Below are 23,731 nucleotides of genomic sequence, written 5' to 3' on the forward strand. Positions count from 1 at the left end.
CCATATGGTCACTCCTAATATCAGTGAATAGTGCCATTGGCAGTCACCAATAGTGGATTTCCTCTGCTCTCTGAAGATTAACTATAAGCTCACCTTCCTTGTTTACCAGTTGGACCCTATTATATACTTGGCTTGATCTATGAATAAGTTGCCTGGGACCATTTTGTCTTATGGTCTCTCGTTGTGCATAAACAATAAAACTGACGTGAGCAAAGGAAACTTTGGAGTTGCCAAGGTCTCTTTTCCTCAGGGGTCCTCTAAACGCATATCTGGGAAGTGCGTTGGTGGGAGATGGTGGGTTGACAGTGGGGGAGGTATAATGCTGGATCATGGGTACCTGGACACGGAGGTCAGAGGATGAGATAGAGAGCAATGCCAAAGGCCCGCACAGGCTTCATGTCATGGGATCCATGTCTGCTAAGAAGACCCAGTGTTCTTCTGGAAGCACGCCTTTTGATTAAAGATTTTAAATGTCTTTGATGACAATATTTGGGGATTGCTCCTTTTGCTCTTTGGCACACCCAAAATAGGAAAAGCAAACCTGTATTGTTTGGAAGGGAAGAAGTAAGTGAGAGGTTAAATCTGAATATGATTTTTTTAAAATGCACTCAGTTCTACAAGCTGAAATCCAGAGGAAGAAGTTGCCAGTTGTGTTACCGTTGTCTGTCAGTGTATCGTCTCCAGTTCAGCAGCATTGTCTCAAGTAGCTATTCTGTTTTGGGGAAGGGATGAGATTAAGACAATAATTCATTAATAGACAGTGCATAGGGAGAAAAAGAAAAAAATGAAGTCTTTTGTGTATGATTTTAACAGTGAAAATTTGGAGCAAAAGCTGAGTGCCTGTTTTGGGCCGTTTTCCCTAAGATCCATTTCCTTTCCCAACTCTTACTATGTCTGTGCCTCAGGAGGCCTGACCTCTGCAGGTGACACTTCCCAGACTCCCTTTCTATGGTAGACAGAATAATGCCCCCCAAAGACACCCATGCAGTAATCTCCAGAACCTGTAAACATATTTCTTTACATAGCAAAAGGGACTTTGCAGGTGTGATTAAGTTACAGATCTTGAGATGGAACCTTGTGCCGATGGAACCTTGGAACGATTACCCTGAATTATCTGAGTGGGTCTAATGTGATAGGTCAGTCAGAGAAAGAGTTGTGGCCACAGAAGCAGAGAATAGGAACAGAAATCAGACTGAAATTGGAAGATGCTACACTGTATCCATACTTGTATGTTAGACCAGCAGATATTGTCCTATAGTCACCCATATTCTGGATTATTTGCGGCTTTTTTTCCCTGTCCCTTTTCTTTCTGTTTCATTTTGAAGAGTGTCTATTGCTTTATAGTCATATTCATTTATTCTTTTTTCTGCAGTGCCTAATTTGATGTTCATCCCATCCAGTGTGTTTTTCATTTCAGATATTTTATTTTTCACTCTAGGGGTTGCATTTGGATCTTTTGATGTGTTGCATTTCTTGCCTTATCATCTTCATATTTTCCTCTACCTACTCGCACACATGTAAGCTACTTATGAGAGCCATTTCATGATTCTTTTCTGTGGTTTCATCATTTCTCTTATTTATGGCTCAGTTTCTGTTGCGTAATCTTCCTTACGCTTCTTTGTGTGGTAATTTTGTTGGACAAAGGGCACTGAGATTGTTTTGCTCTTGAGTGCTAGATTTTTGCACCCCATTGCTAGTTTTGAATTGTGTTCTATCTCTCAGTTAAATTACTTGGGATCAGTTAAATATTGCTGAGGCTTGCTTTTAAGATTTGTTAGGGCTAATCCAGTGCAACTTTTAGTCTAGAGCTAATGTCTAGACTAGTAGCCCCACTACTAACACAATACGCTTTGAAGATTTTACCCAATGCCTGAAGTGTCACAATGTCTTTCCACTTCGGATGGTGGGAACACGAGCTCTTTCCAAACCTATATGAGCTCAGGGAATCCTTCTACCTACTACTTTCTGGTGATTCTTTTCCTGGACTCAGATAGTTTGTTCTCAAATATTCACAGGCCAACACTCAACCAAAGATTTGAAGGCTCTTCTCTTGTAATCTCCAGAATTCTTACTCTCTTTTTGCAGCTCTTTCTTCTCCTATATTTTGCCCTGAAAATTCTAGCTACTTTGGCCTTCTGAGACTTCACTCTCTTTTTCCTCAATTCAGGGAGACCACAGGGCTGTGTTTGGGTTCTCCTTACTGTCCTGCAGCCTGGAAACTGCTTCTAGTCCATAAGCTGCATCAATCTGAGGTCAAACTGTTTGTTTCCCTATTCTCAGGGATCCTGCCTGTTTAGTTATTTACTTTCTACAAAACATTATTTCATATATTTTGACCTTCCTCTAGTTGTTTAAAGCAGGAGGACCTTTGTTAATCCATCTTGGCCAGAAATGTCCAGTTATTTGTTTCTGATACTAGAGAACATTTTCATAAAATGACCTGTTAGTTTTTAAATTTTTACCTCAAAGAAAGAAGGAAAGAGACACAATTATAACCACAGGAGCAATCTTGGAGTTCTAGTTGACATTTGTAACTTTAACTCAGAGTAAGTGAAGTATGAAATTCTCCTGGGGAAATTAAGTTAATAACCCATCACCTTTTCTCAGTTTTAGCCGCCAAGTTTGTACACGAGCCCTCAGTCACCCAGGCTCCATGAATTTGGTGATAATTTCTGCTCAGTAGGAATCTGTGTCAGGTCACTGAGCTTCTAGCCTCTGTTTCCCCTTGAGCTATGTAAGTATATTTTTAGGCAACTTGGAATTGAAAATGAGCCTTCTGCTGTCACTGTAGTGATGGCAAGGTCAACCTAAAATCTGGTAGTGCAGACAATCCAGTAACTTTATTTTGGAGACCATATAATAAACAGCCAAGATTACTTAGATAGTTAACAACAGAGAATTGATTTGAGAGTTCTAGGTATGTGGAATTTCTGGGATTGGGCTTTGCAATGAATCTGTACAATTCTCACACATATCTGATTTTTGTCATACTTCACATCATGGCTCCTTTCATTTAAATATAATTCTGAAATTTTTTCATGTTCTGCAACAGTTACCTTAAAAATTAAAATTAATATCCAAACATTGATCATATATACTAATTTCATACTGTTCTCTGAGTCCCCTAACCTCATTATCACAGTCATCACGTTTGCACTTCCCCCTTGCTCCCCAAATGTTTTTTTTTTCTTCTTTTTTTATTGGGGAAGGGGAACAGGACTTTATTGGGGAACAGTGTGTACTTCCAGGACTTTTTTCCAAGTCAAGTTGTTGTCCTTTCAGTCTCAGTTGTGGAGGGCGCAGCTCAGCTCCAGGTCCAGTTGCCGTATCTAGCTGCAGGGGGCACAGCCCACCATCCCTTGTGGGAGTTGAACCGGCAACCTTGCGGTTGAGAGGACAGGCTCCAACCAACTGAGCCATCCGGGAGCTCAGCGGCAGCTCAGCTCAAGGTGCCCCATTCAATCTTAGTTGCAGGGGGCGCTGCCCACCATCCCTTGCGGGACTTTAGGAATTGAACTGGCAACCTTGTGGTTGAGAGCCCATTGGCCCATGTGGGAATTGAACCAGCAGCCTTCAAAGTTAGGAGCATGGAGCTCTAACCGCCTGAGCCACCAGGCCGGCCCTACCCAAATGTTTTGTCCCTTATAATGGGGAAGCTTTTTTCCGGTCTTCAAAATCGTTCAGAAATTAATTTTGGCATAACTCCCTTACTCCTTCCAAGTTACTTTGAAATTTACCATTTCTCTCAAATCACAAATAAAGCATTTCTTTTCCTTTTGAAAAGAAGAAAAATATTTCTCATTTCTCTTTGACGCATGTTTTCTAACGTCTGTAACACAGAATTTTGTAAAGACATGACAATCTAAATGTATACCAATAGCTACAAATGACTTGCCACTTTGATCATTGAAGAATTATTTAATAAGCCATCTAACAACTGCTATGTTTATCCAGGAATTACTATTTTCTAGTAATTCAGTGGTATGGCTTCAGGCGCGTTCAGTAATATCCAGAACACACTCATGCATGTCCCAGAGAACGCGCTCATTTCTACCAAGTTTCCCAGTGATCTCAAACACATCTGTAAGCTTCAAAATGGTGAAATCTGTAATGCAGAGAACAAGGCCCGCCCAGTGGGAGGTGCAAGCTCAGCAGGCGAAAGGGACCCCTGGGACCCCCCAGGCTAGGGCTGCTGGTGTCCCTTGGGGAGTATGACTCAGAAGCCAAGTCTCCAGCATTGGACAAGCATCGTGGCTTCCTGAGCGATGCTTCTGAGCTCCTGGCTCCGCTTCTGAAAATGAACACGAACACTTGCCTCCCTCTCCCATAGCTCGTGTGAAGGTCAAGTGATACAGCTTGTGCAAAACCCTTTGCACACTATAAAGGGGTCACAGGGGAAGTGGCCATCAGCACTCCTGCAGCCAGCATCTAGCCCAGTGCTTCTCAGACCTGCCAGGCCCGAGCATCCCCTGGACAGATGCACAGGGTACCGGCTCGTTCCCTGGAAAGTCTCATTCAGTCAGGCTGGTTTGGTCTAGCAATTAGTGTTTCCACAAGTTCCCTCTGATAATTCTTCCCTTTGGGGGCTTGGGAAAACACTGGTCACCTCATCCCGTGGTTCCCAGCCTTGGCTGCCTGGGGGAGTGCCATCAGGGCAAGGCGCTACTTGTGATGTTTGGATGTTTGACCACTGACAGCTTTCGGGTCCCACCCCCTCACTTCCCCTTCTGCCACTCATCGGCAAACTGATAGGAATGCTGATGGTCCCTCCCAGAATAGCAGGGTGGGAAGTTCAAATCCTGGCCCATCTGGAGAAGCTTGTAACCGGGGTCACTCCTAACCGCAATCCAAGCCACCACCACCAATCCCCTTTGCTCAAGCCCCTGGAGTGGCTTGCGCCCACCTTAATCTCCCCCCAAAAGCCCTGCTATGTGAGTAATAAAACTTTTTACGTCCTGGTGGGCTCAGTCTTATTATCCTAACCAATTTGGGAAGGGGGTTGACCCCGCTCCTGTGGGACAATCATATAACCTCTGTGGAGCTGAAGAGTTGGGTTTGATTGTCTGTGAGGTGGCCTGGTCACGGCTTCCAGGCCTTTCGGGTGGTCACTGTGCAGTGGGGACCGAGGACCAGGTCTAATCTCTCCTCACTTCCCCTCCAGTTGACTGCAGTCAATTAGCCAGGTTTGCCTCCAGCCCCTGAGGGCAGAGGCTGTGTGCTCTGTCACGGTTCTGTTCCCAGATCTTAGAATAGTGCACGGGACATGGGCGGGGCTACATAATCAGGGACGAGAAATGAAAATAAGATGGAAGCTTGGAAACTGATTCCATACCAGCGACATATACACCAGGAATCAGGCCCAGACCGTCCCTAGCCTTTCAACTGATAGTCGTTTTTGGAAAGTTTGGGGTAAAGCGACACGTTTAAAATGTAAGGAACAGGACCCCAAATGAGGACTAGGGTTCTAGCATTCAGAATTGCCCAAAAATTCAACCAGGAGTCCCCTTGTTGGGGAACGTGAAGCAGAGGACAGATCTGGGATTCTTCGGAAAAGATTCCTAAAATGGCTGGCCCTTGGGATCAATCAACTTCCAGCCGTCTATCCCAAGGGTTAGCAGCCATTTGTGGTGCGAGAAATTCAGTTACTCTTCTCGAGCACTAGATGGCGACCAGGCATCAATAAGGCTGAACAAGGAGGCCTGGGACCAGGACCTGGGATTGGTTGGCCCCATCCAGATGGTGACTCTGAGAGGTGGGCATTGTCGTCCTGACGGTGGACAGGAGACCAGAGGGCCCAGCGGGGCCAAAGACTTGGCCCAGGGATAACATGGCTTTCCTCTGGCCACAGCTGAGGCTGCGGGGTGTGGTGGTGGGGGGCAGCGAGCAAGGCAGGGAGCAGGAATGGGCAGGGGTGCTGAGGTCAGCCAGGGACCGAGGAGCAGGTCTCGGCAGCACTGGCCCCCGGAAAAAGGCCTTTTGAAGCTCATTCCGCGCTGTGCTCCAAGCCTGTTACCCAGGCTGCCCTGCATCCTTCCAATGCCTTTTAGGGGCGCTTTGATAGACATAACACCTTTTAAGCTCTTACCACTGGCCAAGCACTGTTTCGAGTGCTTTCCGTAGATCAACATGTTTAGTCCTCACACTAGCACCACGGGCCCGGCGCTGTCGTCATTGACATTGTACAGATGAGGACACTGTAGAGATGAGGGGGCTTGTCCAGAGTCACGTTGCTAATAGTGACAGTGCTGGATTCAGACCCGGAGTCATTATATGGTTTTGTGCTGCTTTTTAAATGACCACTAGGGACAGATATTTTGAACTCAATTCATTAATGGAGCAGAGGGTCCTTCCCATGGCCCTGAAGCATCCGAATGGTCCTTCCAGGGAGAGTGAGCAGCAGGGCCTGCGGGTGAGGCCCTGACATAGTGGACTAGCGAGACATCCGCTGCTTCTTCCCCAGGCGCTGGCTTGCAGGAGTTGGTCAAAGCACTTTCTAGAAGATTCTTGTGTGAGCCTCCTCGGTAAGGAGAGTGCTGGACGTCATTTCTGAGAAACCTTAAGATCAGCAAGATCTATGTGGAGAGTGTGGAGGCAGAAAATAAAGTACCTTTAGGGAAGGACTCATTGTTTGCTGAGGCTGCACCTCAGCGTGTTTCAGGCCTGGAGGAAACTTCCTCCGACCTCCTAAGGATGAAGGAAAGTTTCTGACAGTTTGCCAAATTGCCACGCCCTTGTTCTTTGAGAAAGCAGAAGTACCTCATCCCCAAATGCCTGGAAGTTACATTTGCAATAATGACTCACTTCATTGAAGTGAGTTAGTGTTTTGTTTTCTTTTGTTTCTGTACTGAAGTCAAATTTTTGACACTAGTTGGGTCTTAGTGGGAATATTGAATGGGAACCAAAAAGAATCCCACAGCCCCAGACAATTAGATCCAGCCATTTATAGCCCTGTAACTCTGGGAACTTCCCTAGGTGACCTGCTGAATTTGAGTGTACACAGCCCATGGGTCCAACTCAATGGCAAACCCATCTGGAGGCACTTAGCCACTGGCTGGGGCATGCTGGACTCAGTCCAGTTCCTTAAACCAAAGGACCCTGGTTGGCATGGATGGAATTCTGTCCCCGTGGTCCTCTCCAGGGAGGAGACACAGGGCACAATTCAGCATGGGACGCCCTCCAAGGCCTGGCCTCCACGAGGAGACTTGGGCTTGAAAGTGGAATTTAAACTCATGTGCTTTTTGCTGTTGGGGTTAGGATTCAACAAATTTTCTTTTTCAAATTACGTTTTTAAGTGTCACATTTTAAACTCTGGCAAGATGAAACCAGTGATTCGAGAGGCTTGCGACTGTCCTCAGATGATACCTGAAGAGTCACTTAGGGAAGCCTCCTACATACAAGCCAGCCCTCAAACCACCCCCATTATTCGGTCAAGTTCTGTGATACCCTCACAGCACTGTGTTCCTTTCCTGTAATAACACCTCAGTTTGTTGTGATGTACTAACTTGTGTGATTATTTGCTCTGTCGTGTCCCCCCACCCCATTACACTAAGTTCCATCCTTGTTTTTGACAACCAGACTGGTCAGGAAATGCTATTGAACCTCAAAACATGAAACACTTGAATTACTAAAAAAACGGGGGTGGGCGAGATAAAAATAAACACACTCAATTAAAGAAAGGGAAAAATTCATCCACACAAGCACACAAGTCAGGCCCTGTCACATGGGGAGCTGATTAATTAATTATATTATGGCATCTACATCCAATGGCCTACTGTTCAGTCATTAAAATTCATGATGTAGAAGTGTCAGTTGACGAAGAAAGATGCTTGCAATACACCTTGTGAAATATGCAGTTTATAAAGCAGTCCATTAAAAATACACAAATGTGCATAAGAAAAACTGTGTGGAAGTAGAAACTCTAGAGTATTAGGAGTGATTACATCTGCAGGAGACCAGGTGTGGCAAACACTGCCAGCCGAGCACCCAACCTCGTTCCTTCTCCTCCTGAGTTCCAGCAAGGTCATGCTTCCTAGCCTCCTTTGCAGGTAAATAAGTCCATAATTGATCTCACCCATGAGATCTGGGGCAGGTTCATGTGTACCTTTTGCAGGCCTGGCCTGGCGAAGCTTCCATGTCTTAACTTCCATACTCTTGCCATCTGCTGGCTGGAGGGCAATGCCCAGGGTGACTTTGGCTTTGAAAGCCGCATGGTGAAGGTGGCAGGGCTGCCAGCAGCCTGGATTCTTGAATAACTGTGTGAGGCAGAGCTCTGTATGGTGCCAACACACACACTAATCTAAACCCACATGGGATTGTCACTTGAGCTATGTTTACAAGGACATTTTAAAGGGAGGGGACCTAGGGGATAGATGCAAATAGAGGCAGGGATGCTGGGATTGCTGGGCAGGTTTCAGAGACTCGTCTTTTGGGGCCTCTCCCCTGTGCGGTACTGTGGCAGGGCTCTCTCCCTCATGGACAGGATCTTTTGGCCTCAGCTTTGTTGAGCCCCATCTGCCTTTCCCACCAGGGAGCAGGCTCTCTTCCCACAACCTCAGTTGGATTCCACAGCCTTCCACAACATTGAGTTACTGAGGCAGGCTCATTTTATTAAGACTTAGTCCTGCTCATTTTAAAATTTAGATCTCATATCTGATTCAAAGCGCTCTGGGCAGGCTGGACTTGTGGCTCTAACGGCTTGAATTGGAGGGTGTTGGGCTGGCCTCCTTCTTCCCGGCCAGGTGCTGGGGCATTAAGGAGGGACAATGGAAAATATATTCCCTTCTGTATCTCTGTGTGGAGACTGGCTGTCCCCTCCTGGTTTGGTGGAACCTCACATGGCAAGCCCTTTTTGTGCAAGCAAGGTGCTACACCCATGACTGCTGCTGATTTTCTGTCTACACAGAGCAGCCGGGAGCTCCCTTTCTGCCGTGTGCAGCCATGCTCTGGCTCTCAGGTGGAAACAGTGCCCAGGGCCCAGGGATGGGAGGTCTGGTTGAGACCTCACCCCCCGCCCTGTGGTCCATCTCATGACCTCCTGCTTCTGGGTCCTCTCGCCAAGGGACAGTCCTCTTAGGTGCTGCTGGCAGTGCAGCTTCAGCCCAGCCATCTTCCACGATGCCCACTCTACCACTGAATAATCTGGGTTCTTTCTACCCCCAGCACTCTCTCCCTAAGTCAGTGGTACACTTACTTAGATGCTGTCTCACAAGAGCTGATCATTAAATTTTCAGGGATTTTGTGAGCAAATCTGTTGCCTTGGGAGCCTGAAATACACCAGGTTGGAATAATTCCACCACAGTATTTGGCAAAAGCTACACACCAGAACTTTTTTATTTTTCTCTCTGGAGAGCTGGATGTTCAAATATTACCAGCACACTGCGGACTTTCTCTGTGGGGTGAATGGCTGGGCTACTTTCAAACAAGAGACAACCTCTACTGTTGAAGAAAGTATCTGAAACCAAAAGCTGGGTATATTGCTCTCTTAAGCGAGGGAGGCCATGCTTGTGGCACACAAGTCTCTGAAAAAGCAAACTGCTGATCTGGTGTAGGATTTGAGAAGCACGGACCCAGGGATCAGAGAACTTTCCGAGGCAGGATTAGTTTTCTTCAGCGGTGGAGCCGTGGTTATTTAACTGTTGCTGATTAGCTGACTCTCAAAGTGTGCTCCCTGGTGTGAGGAGGTTGTCAATTGACAGGAATGGGCCTGAGACTAACTATGGTAGTTGCTTGTCACTATGACCTAGAACAATCAGTCTCTTTCTTGAAATTGGAGTATTGGAACTTCTTATGTTTACCGCTCTCTGACTCAGTGATGATATCTTGGCTCTTAAAGGAAGGGAAGTTTAATCGGGGGTCTCATGGAGAGATAAGAAGGAACGGATGGTTGGGGGCTCTTCAAACTCTGTGTTTTCTACACAAAGGCAGTCCACCTTGACTTTTCCAGTCCTGCTTTCAGTCACAGAAGCCTCTACCAGTTTGGCCTCTGTTTTCCACGGAGTGTAGTGCGAAGCGTCCGATCGCCTCTGGTGGTCACCCCAGGGAGCTGTAACCATTCCCAGGGGAGCACTATCTTTATGGCAAACACTGCGTTGTTCTTGAGTAACTTCTGACAGCAAGGAAAGGTCTCGCCGCTACCCCACCCCACCCTGTTTCAGCCACATAGTTAGTGGTCCGTTCTGTGGCCCCTTTTCCCCAGATCTAATTCACAGAAAGTCCTTTTGTGAATAGAGCTGAAGACTGTCATCTTTTCATTTCTCACCAGTGACTCTGGAGCAATGTGAACTATTTGATTGAGTCAGGGATACAGGACTCACTTGAGACTAAAAAAGCATGTCCTTGGAAGCTCTGGATATTATATTTGAAAGGACCAGAAGTAAACATGACTATGGCCCATTTATGTAGCTGCAACCATCTTCTAAAAAGATCACACACAGTCAGTGATTACCTACAGGGCAGCAAAACAGCAGCACTGCGATTAATTATTTAAGCAATACCATCTCTGAGACTTGCTTCAATGATATTTATGGTACTTTGCCACGGCAACCACTCTTGTTTTGATTATCACTAAAAATCTACCCAACTGCAGTAGTGGACTTCCGGTTTAAAATCATGCTGGGCCTCTTGCAACCTCTTCTAAGGACTCTTGTGATTACAATGATCCCACCCTAATAATCCAGGTTAATCTCTCCATCTCAAAATCCTTAATGTAGTCGCATCTGCAAAGACCCTTTTTGTCATTTAAGGGAACATATTCACAGGTTTGGGGGATTAGGGTGTGGACATTATTTGGGGGGGGGCGCATTATTCGGTCCACTACACACAGGTTCACACCTCATGGTCTGGGAAGCTTCAGGATATCCTGGGACTGGGGCTCTGTGGAGCTTAGCCCCATGGGGAGCATTGACAGCCCCCCAGGACCAATCCAGCCCCCCTACCTTTGACTCCTCCCTCCTCTTCTTGTACCCCTGACTCTGCTGCAGCCCACGTGGCAGCCGGGAGCTCACCAGCCTGTTCTGTGCCTCTGTGTCCTCATAGATACCCTCCCCAGGCCTCTTCCCCACTGGCGGACAAACACTCCACCCTCTGGCTTTGGGCCTCAGCTGCCCAGTGGGGAGCCGATGTCATGGCCAAAAGGAGAGCTCAAATAGCTTCTTGCTCTAATTAATAATCCCTGTGTACCATCAAAGTCGCACATAAAATTTGTATAATTGTTCCATGCTAAGTAAAACCCTACCTGTGACCTCTTGCAAGTCGTTTCCGCCTCTGCTATCTTATTTTGATTTCAAATGCATAAGTGAGTTTAATCAAGGGGCTTGTGAGATTGCCCACCACTGGGACCCAGAGTGCTGGAGGCAACCTTGTCCAGATATGAGGAGTTATCTGAGGCCTACGTTGCTGATTATTACATCGGTGTTTATCAAAGCAGTTCTAAATTGTCTCGCCACCTCAAAGATTCTGGGAGGAGGCTGGGTTACAACATGGCAAAGCTCTTTATTCTAGCGGTCTAGCTTCAGGCTGTGATCAAACATGAGCTTCTGTGCAAGGACGCCCATGGCGAACACAGGCATGGTAACCAGCCTCAGCCAGAACGTTCCAGCTGCTCTCAGGGGCCGTCAGGGCCGACTTCTCCATTGGTCACAGGGACAGCTTGTTCAATCCCACGGCACTTTGAGGGGCCCCCAAAAAGGTTTCAATTTCTTCTCAACTCAGAAGAAAAACATGAACCTTCTCACATCAGAAATAAATGAACATTTTCCGGGCCGATATTAGTTTGCTAAGGATGTTATAACAAAATACCAGAGTCCGGGAGGCTGAAACAAGAAACGTATTTTCTCCCAGTTCTAGAGGCTGGAAATACAAGATCAAGGCGCTGGCAGCCTTGGGTTTCTCTGAGGCCCCTCTCCTTGGCTTGTGCATGGCCATCTTCTTGCTGCCACGTCACATGGCCTTTCCTCTGTGTGTGTGCACTTCGGTCTCTCCCTGTGTATCCTAATTTCTTCTTGTAAGGACATCAGTCACATTGGATTAAGACACCCTCACATGGCCTCATTTGTAACTTCATTATCTCTTTAAAGACCCTGTCTCCAGATGCAGTCACAGTCTGAGGCATTGGGGCTTAAGACTTCATCAGATGAATTTGGGGGCATACAGTTCAGCCCACACACGGCCCACAAAATATCTATTAGTATGGGAGGGACCTCCAAAGGCCAGGAGGCCCACAAAAGTCATGTGTGGCTCTCTTGCCTGCAGATTAATTCAATTTTCTGCAAAGATGAGAGTGAAACAGGAAGATGTCCAAGCTGTCTGCAGAAATTCCAGAATTTCTCATCCTCCCGAGGCTAACCTACAGCAAGGGTTCTAACTCATTGACTAGCAGCATCTCTATCTACTCCTGTGAGCTACTCTGTTGGCTGAAGCTCAGAAAAACCCAGAGCTACAGAAACATGTTGCAACAATTCGTATTTAACTTTCTTTTGAAAAGAGTTTACAATTTGTCAGGCCATCTGTAAAGAGAGAATTTTTATACACTGGATTCATTCAACAAACATTGAGTTTTTTTCTACTAAACTGCAAAGAGTTGTGCTAGACCCTTCGCTGAACTTCTGAAAGGAAATAATCAATGCGTTTTCCATGTCCTGTCGCTGACAAGAAAGCAGCAGGGAGCGGCTGAGTGACTCAGGGTGAGGCCCCAGGCCGAGAACTTGACTAACCCAGGATGGGGAAGACCACATCCTGTCTCTTATTTCTGCTTCTCATTAACAGGAGGTTGTGTGTGTTCAAAGAGCGGTGCAGATATTAATCACATCCACAAACACTGAGGGAGACTTTCTAATGTGGAGGAGTGTGTGCTGTTCCCAAGGTCAGTAAAGGTCACCCACGCAGTCAACGTTCAAGATAGACGCAGCCATCCTGGAGGATGAAGTCCCAACATGGCCCCGGTGTTAGCCTGGGCACAGAGGGAATCACTTATCCTCACCCTTACCAGGCAGAACGTGCAGGGAGTTTCCTCACTCAGCCTGGAAGGGCTCTACTGGTTCTCAGAGAACTGTCAGGAGGAAGAAAGGAATCTTGGGAGGAAATGCTCTTGCAAGATCTCCAGTGTCATACTTGTTACTTATAATGCTGCCTTTCATGTTCTAACAGGCTTTCTTTCCGATAGGGACTAGTACTGGTCCTGCTGGCTGCTATAGAAGGTGGGTTGAGTCTGGCTGGATGCTGCAGCTTGTTGAGCTGCCGCCTTGAAGAAATGGGGCTCAACTTGCATCCGTGGCTGGGAAGGTATAAGGCAATTGTGTTGCCGGACCAGTGAGCAAACACACTCAATGAAGCCAGAGGCCTTAGGCAATAATTAGGACAGCATTCATGATTCCTTCTTCCCAGGTTAGCTCTGTGGGAACAAGTGGCTTAACCTAGACCCAGAGACATGGCAATGACCTCTAACAAGTAAACTGTTAAAGACAAATCTATAAGACAAGTGAATAATTAACATGGGTTCCCGGAGATGCTCAGTGAAGCATTTCCAGAACATCTAACCACTAACAGTAAACGTTAATCGGCACCTTTAGATTATACAATCAGACAACAAGATCAAACGGGTGGAAGTCGTAACTCAAAACACTGCTTTCCAAACAAGTCAAGTTGAAATAAAGTCTTACTCTTTGTTAATGGGTTTCATAGCGTTTCTGCCCTGATAGGTAAAGAGAGTTTAATTATAGAGTGACCAGCACGAGAGTATAGTCTGCCCTTCATAACCAAGCCTGGAAAATTATGTGTGATGAATATTTGTGTAGAATAGGCTGGTTATTCTCTCTCTGGAAGCTGCAGCACAACTCCATTGCCAGATTAATCATTAAACTAGGCAATTTTGAGATTAATTCAATGTTATAGTCTGAGTTTGGATGCACAGACAGGAAGCTAGCGATATTAAGGAATAGGCCAACATGAAATTCAGTCCCAACACTAAACTCAAGCCCAACTTGCTTGAATGATTTAGTAACGGTGCCTGGCAGCCCCATCGTCTGCTTCTAGTGCACTCCTCAGGCGTGCCACTTTCTCTCCACCTAGGATTCAGAGTGGCCTCTTCAGTTGGGTCCTAGCCATGAAGACAACCCCAGGTCCACAGCTGACTGCTCACAAGGCCAAGTTCATGAGAAGGAAGAGAGGAGAACGTGTTTCCTCCCGCTGCTCTCAGGAGGCAGGGTTAGCTGTGCTGAGGCCAGTTCTGAACCTCACGTGCCACAGTTTCTGGGGTTCCTGTGTGGCGTGTGGCCTTGAGAGGACAAGAGACGGGAGGAGAGACAAGTGCAACCAAGTCAAAGACGTTGGTCATTGTTTTCTTTCACCTTCTGAGTATCTTTTTTCCCTACAAACAATCGGTGGAATGAGTTTGACCCTTTCCCCAAACTCCCAGTACAATCCAACCTCACCCAGTTCTCCCCACAGCTCAGAGCTGTGCCCAGGGGCCCAGGGGGAGAAGGACCATGTGAAACATAAGGCATGAATCAGAGCCTGCTGCCGGCCCATCCTGAGCCCCAGCAGGCTGCGCACCGCTGGGCAGGGCTGCCGCTGCTCTCCTTTGGCTGTTCACTTGAGAACCCCGCACTGCTCTGCAGGAGTGGGCAGGGATTGAACATGAACTAGCCCGCCAAGGACAGGTGGCATCTCCCTTCCCCCTGCGGCTGATTTCCAGAGCTTGTAGGTAACAGGCCTCGGCCAGCCTTGGTCTAAGAGAGCATTCTGGTCACAGACTTCACTTACCCTGGCAAACAGCCTGCCTCCATGTTTCAGGGGAGCCAGAATCATCCCTGTGCAAGGGGCCTCCTATGGCTTACTTAGAACAGTATCCTTTTCAGCTGCTTCAGTTCTAGCTGCTTAGCTTCCCCGAAGCACTGAGAGATCCTGTGGGCACACAAAGTCCTGCCTCATTACAAGTGCAGGCAGAGCCCTGGGGTGGTTGGGAGAGCTTCCAGGTAGGCCCCTTTGCAATTAGTTTATTAGTTCTAATGAAGGAAGAAGCTACGTGTCATGCGTGAAGATAATTGAGCAGCATCTATGGGCCGACACACAGAGCAGGAAGAGATGAATGGGGCTGGTAGAATCAACCCCACGAAGGAAGAAAATTCAGGGCAAGAGTAAGGCCAAACTTGCCTCCTGTCGTTTGGGGCCATGGTACAGAATCCCCAGGGTGGGGAGATGGGCAGATGACCCCACAGCCGTGCCACGGCTGTGCTGACGCATGTCGCTTATACGTGAGTGGATGCAGACTCTCACCCTCATGGAACATGACTCTCCACCCCCAGGTTTGTAGGAGCAGTGACCAGAGACCGGGAGGGAGAGGTGGCCCTGAGACCACACTAGGAAATCCTGACTTGGAAGAAGGGGAATTACAGGGATATGGGTTGGGCTGAGATTCAAATCCATCAAGCACTGGTTGCCACCAAAAAAACACTTACCTGCTTTCTTCTCTATGAATGTTTATATTTTGGGTATCTCATATAAATGGACACATAAAGCCTTTTATGCCTGGCTTCCTTCAGTAAACACAATGTTTTCAAGTTCATCTGTGGTGGCATTATCAGGCCTGGGGTTGGCTGCATTGGGCATATCTATCCTAGTCCCCACCACAAATACAGCTGCTAACAGGGCCCCCTGCCCCACTTCCACTGCTAAGGGTTTGGTAGTTTCTTAAAGGCCAAATGATTAAAAAGCCAGACATATGCACACAGAAGGTCCCATTTTTCCCTTCCTATGGTTTAGCTCCAGTTTTCACATTTCCCCAACAATTAGTGCACAGGGCTATATGCAAAAAACAAAAACAAAAAACAAACAAAAAACCCAAAAAAACTGAAAACTAGGTCTATTGTACTTTGTGAGCTATTTAAGAATTTTCAAGCGTAATCTGGACACCAACCAGGTTCCTGACTGGGGGTCAAACTGCCCAGAGCCCGCCTGGGCTGCAGTGGTGCCGCTTCGCACCATGCGCAGCAGCTGTGGACAGAGGTGCTGTGGTTTCTCCTCCACTGGTGGTCAGGCGCCCTCCCTGGGCTGAGGTCTGCAGCCTCCTCGCTCCCCATCCTCCTTTTGAAGAATGTTAACAAGACGGGGCTGATTCTTCCTAGATTTGTACTCCAGTGGGGTCTCTGCCATTTCGGAACTTGTTCTTTACCTCAAAAGAGTTCGACATTTCATGTTTTCAATTGCCCCCAGATTGATGAGGCTTCAGAAAACAGATTTATACTAACTACATTTGCAAGAGATTCATTTACCACCTGGATTGAAATTTAGTTAATTTACTGTCGAGGTTTATAACAGTCAGAATAGGTTGGCTATGCTGCTATGATCACTTCAAAACTCAGGGGCTTAAAGTAACAAACAGTATATTTGTCCCTGTTGGTGCAAAGGCCACTGCAGGCCCCAGCCACTCTCTGGGGCAGCTGTGCTCCATGCGGTGGCTTGGCTGTGTACCTCCACTGTAACCATATTGCTGCGATTCAGGAGCCAGGGAAAAGGAGCACACTGGAGGGTCTCTGCTGCTACTGAAATGCTTCCCCGGAAGTAACACACACCAACTCCACTCACAAGTCATGGGCCAAAGCAAGTCATGCAACCGCATCTAATCTCCAGGGAGAAGGGAATAACATTTCCCAGCGTTTTCCTAGAAGGAAAAGAACTGGAAATGTTGGAGAGGGGCAGTAATGTCTGCACAACTAGATGTCTGTCTTCCCTCCAGAGAGTGAAGCACCTGAGAGATGGATTTACCGCACAGAGATCCGTGGCCCCACACTACACAACAGGAGCTGGGTGTGCAATTGTTCTTATAATAATAGCTGAAATCCTCTAATCATAGCTAATGCTATTAAGCTTATTTTATACATTAAGTCACAGGATGTGTAATGATGATGGTTAGGATGAATCTGATGAGACTTCTTTGCTCCTGTTGATTCAGTTTGAAGATCAGATTTTTTGTGGCCATCAGAAACAGGATTTCCCAATTGAAAAATGGGCAGAGGACCTGAAGAGACATTTCTCCAAAGAGGACATACAAATGGCAAATAGACATATGAAAAAATGCTCAACATCACTAATCATCAGAGAAATGCAAATCAAAACCACAATGAGATATCACCTCACCCCAGTCAGAATGGCTATCATTAACAAGACAAATAGTAACAAGTATTGGAGAGGCTGTGGAGAAAAAGGAACCCTCATACACTGTAGGTGGGAATGCAGATTGGTGCAGCCGCTATGGAAGGCAGTGTGGAGGTTCCTCAAAAAATTACGAATAGAATTGCCATATGACCCAGCAATCCCTCTCCTGGGTATCTACCCAAAAAATCTGAAAACATTTATCCATAAAGACATGTGTGCCCCAATGTTCATTGCAGCTTTGTTTATGGTGGCCAAGACATGGAAACAACCAAAATGTCCTTCTATAGATGAATGGATAAAGAAGCTGTGGTATATATACACAATGGAATACTATTCGGCAGTAAGAAAAGATGATATAGGAACATTTGTGACAACATGGATGGATCTTGAGAGTGTAATGCTGAGTGAAATAAGTCAGACAGAAAAAGCAGAGAACCATATGATTTCACTGATATGTGGTATATAAACCAAAAACAACAAAAGAACAAGACAAACAAATGAGAAACAAAAACTCATAGACATAGACAATAGTTTAGTGGTTACCAGAGGGTAAGGGGGGCGGGGGTGGTAGATGAGGGTAAAGGGGATAAAATATATGGTGATGGAAGGAGAACTGACTCTGGGTGGTGAACACACAATGGGATTTATAGATGATGTAATACAGAATTGTACACCTGAAATCTACGTAACTTGACTAACAATTGTCACCCCAATAAACTTTAATTAAAAAAAAAAGAAACAGGGTTTCTCATATCCATTCATTTTTGTGTACTGTGCTAGAAGCATGTTTCTTCATGGTAAACACTTTGGAATAGATTCAAGTATTACTTTATGTTTCTATAACAAAATGGATGGATGGATGGATAGATAGACAGACAGTTTGTATGTGTATGTATGTGGGTGTATATCTATACCTATAGTTATCTATCTATAATCCTCAGTGATTAATTCCATGGTCAATTTCAGTGAGGTTTTCTTATTTTTGTGTTTGTGTATGTGTGTGAGATTTTGGAAGCACACTGGTTTCCTTGATTGCATCTGGGAAATATACTAGTATTACCAGGAAGAGACTTCTCTTGTCTTACCCTTAAATTATGAAGGGGTCCTACCGTGTTTCCCCAAAAATAAGACCTACCTGGACCATCAGTTCTAACGCATCTTTTGGAGCAAAAATTAATATAAGACCCCGTATTATATTATATTATATTATGTTATATTATATTAAATTATATAAGACCCGGTCTTATAGTAAAAGACTGGGTCTTATATAATTTAATATAATATAATACTGGGTCTTACATTAATTTTTGCTCCGAAAGACGCATTAGAGCTAATGGTCCGGCTAGGTCTTATTTTCGGGGAAACAGGGTAATGGCCGCTATCCATGAACTGATTACAGTTGCAAGTATTTGAAGACCTCATGTTCCCTAGTAATAAAATAATGATTGTATTAACTCAGGGTTTTCTTTGACTCATTTTGGGATCTTTCTTTAACTACAGAACATAGTATTATTTATTTATTTATCTAGTCTAACATTGAATATCTCAACAGATGGTGCTCATGTAACTTTCTTCATTGTTCATTTTATAGTTGAATAAAGAGAATCACTTCCTTTTTAGTTAGCTTAAATTACCATATACTTTACCTTAATTCTAGTTAGTTAATCTCTTTTATGCCTAATTAAACCACAGTAGGTTACTCATCTTCACGTCGATATTTAAACATTCTCCATCAGGAATCCTAAGGTTCAAACCTTGGTAGCTGATCTGAGCCTTCACTCTGAGATTTTTGGGTCTTCAAACACGATAGAGTTCCTTGGCAAATTGCTCTTTTTTTTCAGAGTGAGAATTATAATAAGAGAACAACATTTTCTTGCTTTTCCTGAATGCCAAGGATGGGTTTTAGTGGGATGATAAGAGTTGTGTCTCCCCAGCTGCATTCCCTCTCTTCTCCCAGTGGTAGTTTCCTTTCACTGTGGCTAATGATGGTGGCTTTTCACAGTATCCCTTGCTGTCATCACCTTTTATGAGAGCTGGATTTCAGAGCCAGCCTGCTGTCAGTGAATGGTGAATCCTCCCGGCAGCCACACCAGTAGCTACTTGACCAGCAGCCCATATCCTGTGACTTTGCCATACAAGAGGAAACAGCTGTCTGCATGTCTCCCCATAACAATCATGGCTGTTCCCTGTGGTGTACAGCAGCTGTCGTCCTCAAGAGTCCTTGAGCTTCAATATTGCATGTCTACATTAAAACACAGTGCGAAAGCTTTTCAGTGCCTCCACAGGTCACTCATAGATCTGTTTGCTCACCTCTAAGAGCAGCTCAGAGGAGTTTCCTCTTGGAGTGTCCACTGTATTCTATAGCTGCCTTATAAACATTGCCCACACCACCTTGAAGAGCAAGGACTCAGTCTTACCCAAACTATGAGTCCCACAATGGAGTCCTGCACATACTAGGTGGTCAGCAAATGTGTGATGAAAAAATCTAACTTTCAGGATGAACCACATGAAACTGCCAATATGCAACTATTTTTTAAAATTTATTTTTATTACATTTACAGGGATGACGTTGATTAGTAAAATTACATAGGTTTCAAGTGTACATTTCTATAATACATCAGCTATATATTGCATTGTGTGTTCACCACCCAGAGTGAGTTCTCCTCCCATCATTATATATTTGACCCCCTTCACCCTCTTCTACCACCCTCTCCTCCCATATGCAACTACTTTTGACCTACAAAAATGACAATTTCATTTGGATCAACTTGATTTATAGATGCATCGATTTTCATCTCATTAAAATTGTAATGTTTATTATTCTTATCAGTTCTCAAAATTTTTCCTAAGATAAAATATGGTTACCTGAAAATTTGGACTTGGTCTCTGCTTAGGCAGAACCAGTTCATTGTTTTCTTGAATAATCTATGTTTTGTATAATTTCAAGGCATGAGAAAAACTATAGCATATGTATTTTAATGAGCTGTGTAAAACCTTTGATTCATTTCTTGTTCTAAATCTTAAAAATCTTAAAGAATCGCTCAGAAATTTTATCATTTTTCCATTCTGAAATCATGCAGTACCTCCTCTAAATTCTCACTAGCAGAGCCATGAAAACAGCAAAATACTAGAATTCATTGCGACATAAAACCCTGGTACCTAGCAGACATCTTAATGCCATGGTCTGGGACAACTTGATATCCGTTATAACACAAAACAGAGCTGGGTAAAATCAAACAAGCAAACAAATAAATGCAGACAAGTCTGGGGATTCAACTGATGACTTTGCCTAGTCAAAATTAGGATGGCCTTTTTTTCTTTTTCTTTACTCACTCAATCACTCAATTGTCTCCTAATTTAGGGATCTGGCGCCTGCACCATCAAGGGGATTTTTTGGCAGCTGCTTCTCCTTGGGGGCTGCATTCTCCTCTCCCCACTAGCTCTCATCTCTGCTCTTCCCAGAAGAGTGATGATAAAGGTAGGCTGGAAGGCTGGAAGGCTGGATGAAAGATGAGCAGTGCATCTTGGGAGTTGTAGGCAAGATGGAGGAGGAGGAGGAGGAACAGTGCATTTTGGGAGTTGTGGTCCCAGATTATAACAACGATTGCCAATACCTATGGAGTGCTGACTGTGCATCAGTCACCGTGTTGAGTACTTACCATAAGTTACTAAGAAAAATTCTGTTAAATTTCCATTTTCCAGCAGTGGTGTCTCTTGATTAATTTTATTGCTTTACTCTTGGGAGTTACCTGGATTTCCTTCCTCAATTTCAATCAGTTCCTGTGCATCTTTCTGGATAATTCTAGAAGTCCTTAAAAGTTGTTGTGGGGACAGAGCCAGGAGTACAGTTTCCAGGCTCTCGGCCTCACGTGGAAAGGTGCTGGCTGAGGTAGTAAATGGCCATCAACTGTGATTGCATGGCCATCAGCTGTGGCTAGTTGGCCGTCAGCTGTAACCAGTGAGCCATTGGCCACTAATATAACTGCCATGGCTACGCTAGCAGCAAATGGGGGCTAGCAAGAAGATGGTGGCTGACAAGCGCGGATTGCAGTTAGGATGGCGGGTTGCAGATAGTGTGGCTCCTGCTTCCTGTGTCTCCAACCCAACCGCCAGTGAGAATATAGCGGTATGACTCCCCTACCTATGGCTCAGTGGGTGTTCCTTCTAGGCCTCACCATGTCCTACATTCTATTTGGGGAGCGGGAGCAGGGACCCTGCATGACACCCTGCATGACATAAAGCCTGAAATTAAAAAAGAAACACAGTAGTGATGGGCCTTTAAATTGTCCGGGGGCTGCTTGCATTTCCAGTTCTGATTGTTTTCAGATATTAACCAACGGACAGAGAGGTGAAGGGTTAGGCAAAGCACTAATGCAAGTGTCAGGGAAAAAAAAAAAGACTAGTCCCAAGGTGAGTGCAAAGCTCCACTGAACAGAAAATGTAAGTCAAAGTACATGCATGCCTTAGTTTGTGAGAATTTGATAATCTCACCCATTTTCCATAGAGGTTTACTTTCGTGAGGTATACGCATATCAAGGGACCCCCACGGTTTGCACTATTAGAGGGTGTGTATGAAATAATACATTGCATTAACAACACTGGTCCCATGGAGAGAAAAGTTTAAACCTTCTTCAGAGATTCCCTATTTATTTACTGTTGGCCTGTCCCACTGAAATGTAAGCTCCCAGCAGGCAGGGGTTGGTCTGGTTTATTGCCTGCTGTGTCCCAGCCCTGGATCAGTAAATCTTTGTGCATGATGCACCCTTAGGCTTGTCTGAAAAGATAGGCTTCCTACTGGGGAGAGATGATTCGCAAAGTAATCAGGAAATTCTTTCAAATTCCTGTTCCAAACCCCAAAATGAGGAAGAGGAAAGGACCTCTTAAAACACTGACTGGACCAGGATATCCTGACAACCTTAGTGGGTGGGGGCTTACCAATTTTATTTGATCTAAAAACATAACAGATGTGAGTTCCAGTTAGCTACTGCTGAGAAACAGACCACCCCAAACCAGTGGCATAAAACAGCCTTTTTCTTGTACTCACAAGTTCTGTAAGGTAAGAATTTAGAGGTGGCTGGTCTCTGCTCCATGAATGTTGTCTGGGGCCTGAACTGGCAAGGTCTGAAGGGCAAAGAGGCTGAAATCTTCTGAGGATTCATCACTCATATGTCTGGGCTCTGGGTGAGACCCCTGGAAGTCTGGGGACAGCTGGGTCTATTGAGCAGATGGCCTGAATGTGGCTCAGGCTTCTCAGCAGGTGGCTGGGTCCCCTGGAGGAGCTTCCTAAAGGCCAAACACCCCCAGAGAACTGTTGGACGCTGCCTCACCTTTCTGACGCAGCCTCAGAAGTTCCAGAGTCACTTCCACCACACTCTACAGTCACAAGCTTGCCTAGATCCAAGGGCCATACCCTACCTCTCCATGGGAGGGATGGCAGAGAACTTGTGCCTACTTTTCTAAACTTCCCCAATGTCCGAGGTCCTTCCATCGGGTGTCTGCAAGGAGATAAAGAGCATGTGGTTGTGCAAAAGAAAGTAGCTGGTTAAAATAGCGCCAGAATCATTTCCCACAAGTATTTATTGAATGTCTGCTCTGTGCCAGGCACTTGTGTAGGTGGGGGCTGCAGCGTGGAACAAGGTGGACCAAAATGCATGTCCTTAAGTACGCTACATTTCAGTGGGGTGAGATGGACAGCAAACACGCAAGTAAGTAAAATGGACTATATTAGATGGTTCCCACTTCATGAAGAGAAATAAGTCCTGGGAGGCGATAAGGAGGGTGGGCACGGGGGGAGGGGCAATCACAATTTAAAATGGAGGGGAGGCCTGAAGGAGTCAAGGGAGGACGATGGGTTAAAGACAAACACAAATTCTTTGACAATCTTCCCTTCAAGACGCGGAGCCCATGTTCCCTCCTTTTGAATCCTGGTGTGTTCCCTGATTGCTTTGACCAATGGAATACAGAGCAAGTGACTTGGTAAGAGTTCTCTGATTAAGATCGAAGGGGCCCCTGGTATGACTTGCGCATGAAGGCTTCTGGGACCTTCCACTTCAGCACAGTCACTGAATATCATCCAGTCCCTAAGATGATCGATTGGGGGAGAGTTTTTAATTAAAGTCATTTGGAAAACTTACTGACTGAAGTAGGGATGGTGACAAACCGCCTCTGTTGATAAGAGGAATGGCACCGTTTTCTGGGCACTGCTGATGGCTGATGAGGCAGAAAAGGGTTAATAAAAGTGAGCCTGAGGGGGGACTGCCCAGGCCTGCATCCCCTCCCTGGGAACGGGAACGCCCAGGCTCATCCCCCTAGAAATAAATCTAAGATGTCTAAACCCTCATAAAAAGAGGAGATAAGACCCGTTTTAACTGGTTCCTCACACATGTGCAAACTGCCCGAACCTGCCCATTAGTTGAACTGTAGCCTAAATACAATGCAATTAGAATGGAACGAACATTAAGGCTCGCCCCTCCCCCCTCCTCCCCCTGTGGGTTTTTCTATATGCTTTCTGGGTAAGAGCATGTGCAGAAAGAAACTAGTTATATAACCAACATGTCGATCAAATGACCTCATTCTATACGTC

General features: G+C 45.5%; 1 long non-coding RNA gene across 5 annotated transcripts in view; it reads left to right on the plus strand.

The window, feature by feature from the left end:
- Nucleotides 1–23,731, plus strand: part of LOC109451456 (uncharacterized) — a 41,364-nt gene that overhangs the window by 14,781 nt on the left and 2,852 nt on the right. For 3 of the 5 annotated variants that reach the window (XR_012490363.1, XR_012490365.1, XR_012490364.1), the window contains exon 4: nt 12,763–17,149. This is a non-coding gene — a long non-coding RNA (uncharacterized LOC109451456). Of the gene's footprint in view, nt 1–12,762; nt 17,150–20,509; nt 20,627–22,749; nt 22,854–23,041; nt 23,125–23,731 lie in introns of those variants that run through there. The other 2 variants (XR_012490366.1, XR_012490367.1) reach the window with 2 other exon arrangements.

This window comes from Rhinolophus sinicus, linkage group LG01 (assembly GCF_036562045.2).
Source record: "Rhinolophus sinicus isolate RSC01 linkage group LG01, ASM3656204v1, whole genome shotgun sequence".
NCBI classification, from domain to species: Eukaryota; Metazoa; Chordata; class Mammalia; order Chiroptera; family Rhinolophidae; genus Rhinolophus; species Rhinolophus sinicus.